We start from the raw sequence: 7,617 nt of genomic DNA, 5'->3' as shown, positions 1-7,617 counted from the left end.
AGAAGTTGTCCAAGCAAGCAGACCTCCCGTGTTCCCAACAAACATTCATATACACAAATGGTGAGCATAAGATGACAGAAGGGTTCATTAGTTTCCAGTGATAGTTATTTCATAACGTGTGTGTATCAAATATCACTTAGTATACTTTAAAGGGTGAAACATTTTTGTCAACAATATATGAATAAAACTGGGAGAAAGAGAGCAACTTGACCTCTTCACAGTAATCCTCAGAGCTTTAGTGTGCTAGTAGACTAAACAGCCGAGAAGAGGACGGCTCTTCACTGTTGTCCAGTGCGCTGTCCAGGGCCGTGTCCTTGGCTGGACATCTCTTTGGGACAATTTGCCCCTGTCTGCGACTTGTCTGCCCCCTTTTGTGAAGCATAGTTCACACACTGTGCTCCTGTGTGCCCCAATTATCTTAAAAAAAAAAAACCCACAAACCATGAAGCGTGTTCCTGTTCTCAGAAACTCTTCATGTTTGTTGACTCTGAGAGACACAGAAGTGTGAGCTGCTTTTTATGGCAGACTGAGTCACTGGTAGGGTGTAGCTCACCTGGGGTCAGGAACTGAACATAAAGAGCTTAGTTCTGAGCAGAGATGATTTATGCTCTCTGTCTCGCAAATTGCAAAAGAAAAAAAATCCAAAAAATGGATTTGCAGAGATGACATATATAAATGATGGCCTTGGAATGTTTAACACTGGGGCAAGATTGTAGGCATGGATGGCTTTGTTTATCCATTTGTCCCTGACTTTAAATGATATTTATTAAATATTTCTTATACCCGGCATTATGCTAGGTGTAGTGCAGAAAGTGACAGTGTGTGTTTTCTTCCCTCAAAGACCTTGAGAGTGTTATATGCAAAATGAGAAAAAGCAAGAAAGATGAATACTGTAATTAAGGCACTCCTATTTCCAACTTAGATATAGTTCTAATTAAAGATTTTAAGCTGCTTGCCTAGAAATCTATTTTTGGACATCTGGACTTAAGATAATTACATGAAGTCAATCTCCTCCCTTTGATAATTAGTCTGAGAACATGAGAACAAACTCCATCTTGCATCAAACTATTTTCCATTACATGAAATATCTAGCTGCTGGCCAGCGCAGCCTAAAGACGGGAGACAGATGTAACATAAATGAGTACGAAGAGTAGTCCCTTAGGTGTCAGATCACCCTGAAGAACTTCATAAAAGTTGAAGTACTAAAAACATTTGGTTTTGCAGATGGCGGCCTGCAAGTATTGACTGAAAACAGGACAACATGTTGAAAGCTACTGTGCAGACCATCTGTCCTAAAGGTCTCTAGAACCTTCCCTCCATGGCCCTTGAGAGGTGACAATAACGACCTCTGACAGAACGGAGCCTTCAGGCTTGAGACTGCAGGCACAGACACACAGAGGAGGTGTGAAGGGAACAGCGCTAAGAGGGTCACTGTGCTCAAGAAGACCCTCACCCCCATGCCACTGTCGATCCAGAGCTCCTACACGCAGGCTTTTGCCAGCTTCCGCGTGAGTCCCAGATCTCCAGACAGGTCCTGGAGAGAAACTGAACAGCCCCCTATCAGACCTGTGCTGGTAGACAGGTGACAAGTCCCAAACAGTCACTAAATTTCTGGTCACCTTTGAGTACCAAACACACACACATAGCAACGGAAGTCAAGGATCACCAAATATTTCAGAGAAGTCATTACTCTGAGAGAAAGAGACAGGGAGAGTAAATGATACCAGGACAAAAGGATAAAGGGAGAGCTTGAATAAACACAGAATGCAAAGAGAGGAAGGAAACAAAACCTTTTTTAAGGCGCGTTCGCGCGGCGTAGGCTGCGCCGGAGGCGGCGGGGGACCGCGGGCGAAGGTGCTGTCGCCATTCTGCGGGTGTTTGTCGCAGCGAGCGCTCAGAGACGACGGCGGTCTGCAGACGACTTGCAGCGAAGGGCCTTCTGCTTTCGTGGAGATGCGGCATTCCAAACGAACTCACTGTCCTGATTGGGATAGCAGAGAAAGCTGGGGACATGAAAGCTACCGTGGAAGTCACAAACGGAAGAGGAGATCTCACAGTAGTACCCGGGAGAATAGGCATTGTAAACCACATCACCAGTTTAAAGAGTCTGATTGTGCTCCATGTGCATCCCTCTTGAAGCTTCGCACTCTGTCGAAGAGGACACTCATCCCAGTCATTATTTAGAAGCAAGGTCCTTGAATGAGGAGATACATCGATGAATACAGGAGTGACTACTGTGAAGGATACGTTCCTAGACATTATCACAGAGACATTGAAAGTGCTTATCGGATCCACTGCAGTAAATCCTCAGTCCGAAGCAGGAGAAGCAGTCCTAAAAGGAAGCGTAATAGACACTGTTCAAGCCATCAGTCACGTTCGATGAAATCGTGGACACTTTGGGTGAAGGGGCCTTTGGCGAAGTTGTAGAGTGCATTGATCATGGCATGGATAGCTTACATGTAGCTGTGAAGATTGTAAAAAATGTAGGCCGTTATCATGAGGCAGCTCGTTCAGAAATCCAGGTATTGGAGCGCTTGACCAGTACAGATCCCAAGAGTGTCTTTCGATGTGTCCAGATGTTAGAACGGTTTGATCATCATGGTCATGTTTGTATCGTGTTTGAACTGCTGGGACTCAGTACCTATGACTTCATTAAGGAAAACAGCTTTCTGCCATTTCAGATTGATCACATCAGGCAGATGGCATATCAGATCTGCCAGTCAATAAATTTTTTGCATCATAATAAATTAACCCATACAGATCTGAAACTTGAAAATATTTTATTTGTGAAGTCGGACTATATAGTCAAATATAATTCTAAAATGAAACGCGATGAACGCACACTGAAAAACACAGATATCAAAGTTGTGGACTTTGGAAGTGCAACGTATGATGATGAACATCATAGTACTTTGGTGTCCACATGGCACTACAGAGCTCCAGAAGTTATCTTGGCTCTAGGTTGGTCTCAGCCTTGTGATGTTTGGAGCATAGGTTGCATTCTTATTGAATATTACCTTGGATTCACAGTCTTTCAGACTCACGATAGTAAAGAGCACCTGGCCATGATGGAGCGGATACTAGGACCCATCCCAGCACACATGATTCAGAAAACAAGGAAACGCAAATATTTTCACCATAACCAGCTAGACTGGGATGAACATAGTTCTGCTGGTAGATATGTTAGGAGACGTTGCAAGCCCCTAAAGGAATTTATGCTCAGTCATGATGAAGAACATGAGAAGCTATTTGAACTGGTTCGAAGAATGTTAGAGTATGATCCAACTAAAAGAATTACCTTGGATGAAGCATTACAGCATCCTTTCTTTGACTTATTAAAAAAGAAATGAAAGTCAGTGGTCTTACTATATGCTTCTCTAGAAGAGATTTCTTTAAGACTGTGTCAGTCAACTAAACATTCTGATATTTTTATAAACATTAAATTATTTTGTACAGTTAAGTGTAAATACTGTATGTTTTATATAGGTAGCATAATTGCCTTGTTATGTAAGTATGGTCTTGATAATGAAATATAAAAGTTAAAAATCATTTTTTTCTTTTTGAGATTGCCATTTTAAAGGCCTTTGGAATATCTTTGTGTTAAGTGATAAATGTGATTGATCTTATCTTTTGTACATGGAGGTCAACTTCGGAGTGCTTTTTGTTTTGTTTTGAGTAAAAGGAAATCTTGACTACTTAAAAAAAAAAAAAACACCTTTTTTAAAAAAATCTTGAAATAGGTCAGATATGAATAACGTATTTGAGAAAAAAAAAAAAAAAGAAGTACCCATAAAACGTTTTATGAAAATAAAAGCTGTGGTAGTAGAAAAAAATAGAGAAACTTGGAAAAATAGAACAGACCTCACAACAGCAACAGTGGCACCAAACAACTAAGACTAACTGGGGGGAGTAAAAAGGCAGCTGGGAGCTCTACCAGAGAGCCCCATTTGCTGATCAATTAAAATACCAGAGAAAGAGAGTTTAGCATATAGTGGAGAACGTGCGCCTTGGCTTGAGCTCCCTAGGAAATTTACTTTAAACGTAGATTGGAGCTCAAGTCATTTTGGAGAGGCCCTTTCAGGAACAATCGCAGGCCTGTCGGAAAATGAAACAGGAAAGGGCTGCTCCCATTTGCATCTTCAGTGTCCTCAGTGGCCTGTGTGCTGAGAGCTTAGTTCCCAACTTGGCGTTAGGAGGTGGTGGAGCCTTGCTGAACAGAGGCCTGGTGGGAGGTCTTGCGGGCATGCCCTCTAAAGGGGCTGCACAGTGCCCTGCGCACCTTCTCCTCTTGTCTCTGGTTTGCTTCCTGAGGTAAGTAGCCTGGCTCTACCATGAGTTCCCCACCTTACCACAGGCCCAAAAGAAGCAGGTCTTGTAAAGCCCAAATAATTGTAAGATCACATATAGAAATAAATAGATAAAATGTGTTTCAATTAAAAGGACCCACTCACTGGTTTACGGCCCTAGAGCTTGAGCAAGCCATGTTCCTACAACAAAGAGGACACAAGAAAACCTTGGACGGGGTCCTGTTACTTGGAAAACAACTAAAACAACTGAGTCAGCCAAGAAGTTGCCCTTGGCCCTCCCCTTGTTTGAATTCTTGCAAGAGACATACATTCCCAAACCCAAGGCCTCACTATTGAAAGCCATAACAACAGGATGTCCCAGGTCACAGTGCCTCGATTTCTTAAAAACGTTCCCGGAACATGACAACCACAAGGTTAGACCCCCCAGCTACCCCCGGACTTACTCCATTTGGTCATCCGGTATTGTAACTCACCAATTATTGTAAAGGGCAACCTACACTAACCAATGCGATTTGCTTCTGTAACTTGCTTGCTTCCCCCCCATTTTGTGGTTTTTGCCTTTAAAAAGCTATGCCTGTTTCACTAGAGGCGCGCTCTGTTCCTGCATGTGCAGACCGCCCTACCTATACGTAGATAATAAAACTTTCCCTTTGTGATTTGCATGAGAGACCGACTCTTGGGGTCTTCCTTGGTGGCGACTCGACCCTTACAGTCTGATTAACTATGCACTGAGTCCTCTGAAACTGAGCTGAAACAAACTTCTCTTTACAAGTTATCTCAGATATCTCGTTATGGTAGGAAAGCTAACACAAATGTAAAAATGTTTAAGAAGCTGATAAATATCTGTCACCAAGACAACTGGGGCTCAGTCCAGTTGGGCAATGGAGAGGACAGTGTCAAATACACTCGAGAGCCATCAAGACAAAGCATGTGTCCCTCACTACTACTTCCATGCCCCCATTCTAGCGTGGCCTCCAGAGACACCTGGTTAATTCTGATGTAAGCCAGACAGGGTCCCTGTGATCCTGGGGCAAATTCTTTTTTTTTTTTTTTTTTTTTTTTGGTGGAACCAGGGATTGAACTCAAGCCCTTGTGCTTTCCAGGCAAATACTTATTCTACTGAGCTATCTCCCTGGCCCTCTCGGGGCAAATTCTCTCCTGCATGCAGTTACAGAGATCAAAACAAATAGCTACAGAGGTTTCTTAGGGCTCCTGAAACAAATTACCACAAACTGAATAACTTGAAATAACTGAAACTTATTTTGTCTCAGATCAGGAGGCCATCAGCCTAAAATCAATACCTCAGCAGGACTCGTTCCATCCAAAGGCTCAGAGGGAGAAATCCTTCCAAGTCTGTCTCTTAGCTTCCAGTGGTTGCTGCAATCCTAAGCCTTACGGACTCATAACTCTGATGTCTGCCTCCAGCACCCGCCACGTGGCCTTCTCTGCATGTCTCTGGGACTCTGGCCCTTTTTAAAGTATGGATCCATGGATTGGATGTTGGGCTCACTCTAAGACAATCTGACCTCACCTAGTCCTTCAGGTACTCGCATCTACAAGACGCTATTTCTAAACAAAATCACCTTCTGAGGTCACAGTGGGGCAGAAATGGAAGGGACACTGTTCAACTCATTATTGTAGGTGAAGGCTGAAGTGGTACAGTCTGGAAAGTGTTAACATTTGCACCAAAAAAATCCAAGAATAATGTAAAGAGATTGTTAAGGTCTTAAGAACATGAGTATGGAGGTTTAAAGATTGCACTACATCTATTTCTCATCGTAGGGGTCAATGAATACCATCATGACATTTCAGAGGACCAGGGATAAAGAACACATTCCCCCAAAGGAATGAGAGTATACTTTGTGATATACTCTCAGATTCTCGGTGCAGCAGAGAAACAGGCAGAAGGAAGAAGGGAAAGGAGCTTTATTTTCTTTGAGGACATGGAGAGAATGTGGAGAAGGATAAGGAAGTAGCTCTCAACTAGACAAGGGAGGTTGAGGCTTTCATGGCCTTTTGCTGGGGGTGAGCTTTGGAGGGGATGTTTACATATACCTCAGGGAGCTGTTTGGGGTCTTCCCTGAGGCGGCAGCAAGGGTGAAAGAAAATTATGTCCTGGGCTAAGTTGGAGAAGAAGGAGGAGGTGGTCCTGGGAGCATAGGCCTTTGTTTTAAGGGCATCAGCCATATTAGATGACCACCATACTGATTTTAGCTATTTATACTAGAGCCAGAGCCTATCACTTTGCACATAGGCATGTGCACACACACATGTGCATGCACACACACACACACACACACACACACACACTTCTGTACGTATATGCTCATCCTATATCAAAGACATAGCAAGCACCAGAATGGGGTCTCAATCCAGAATTAAGGCAAAGATACAATGAAACAATAGTTTCAGGGCCTGCCAAATAGCTCAGCAGATTAAAGCACCTGCTTAGGCAGGCGCAGGGGCTGGGAGTTCAATCCCCTGGCCTGCCATGCCAGCCCCACCCCGGGGCATGCTGAGACAGCAGTTGAGACTGGGCATGGTAGCATGCCCCTGTAATGCCAACTCTCGGAAGGCTGCAAACAGGAGGATCACTAAGAGTCTGATCTACACAGAGCAACTCTGTAGACCCCATAGATCCTCTCCTAAAGAAAACCAAACCAAACCAAAACAAAAATAATAGTTTCAAAGGCACAAATATTATGAACCTACAATTTTAGCTTTTCAAGCTATCAATTAAGCGTGAGAATAAGGAAACTTTTCTCCAGACTTTTATATTTTAAATAATAAATGACCATCTTTTCTTTGTTTCAGCCAAATTTAAGAACAGACAGGAGCTCAGAACAGAAATTTGCAGCCCACATTCCTGCAAAGGTCCAGCCCAGACCAAGGTTCTCAAAATCGCGGTCAAGACAAAGGCTAGGGCTGGAGGTGAAGGAGACCATGGCCCAGGGCGGAGCAGAACAGTGCCCTGGAGGAAATGGCACGTTCTCAGGAAGAAATTAAGCTAGGACACCACAACTGTAGCACTGGAAAATTTATTCTGAACAAAACGTTTCTGAAGAGTTACCTAGAGGTATAAGGCTCACTGATTTATATAAAACTGAGCAATACTAAGAAAAAAAAAAATCAGTTTAAGCGCCAGCTTCAACAAAAATGATGCAAGAAATTAAATGTACAGGCTAAGCTTGAGAACTGTTTATAGACTCAAAATTATAAAAACACTGATGTATAGTGAATAAACATTTAAATAATTATATCAAAATAAATGTGATAGGGTGAAAATCATCAAACCATTGCATGTCTAAAG

The 7,617-nt window shown here is 42.9% G+C and overlaps 1 pseudogene; it reads left to right on the top strand.

The window, feature by feature from the left end:
* The first annotated feature begins 2,278 nt into the window (after positions 1-2,278).
* Positions 2,279-3,692, top strand: LOC101577130 (annotated as a pseudogene).
* The last annotated feature ends 3,925 nt before the right edge of the window (positions 3,693-7,617 follow it).

Source organism: Octodon degus, unplaced genomic scaffold (assembly GCF_000260255.1).
Source record: "Octodon degus isolate 3935 unplaced genomic scaffold, OctDeg1.0 scaffold00210, whole genome shotgun sequence".
Taxonomy (NCBI): Eukaryota; Metazoa; Chordata; class Mammalia; order Rodentia; family Octodontidae; genus Octodon; species Octodon degus.
Note: the sequence above shows the minus strand (reverse complement) of the source record. Positions and strands in the feature narration are given on the sequence as shown.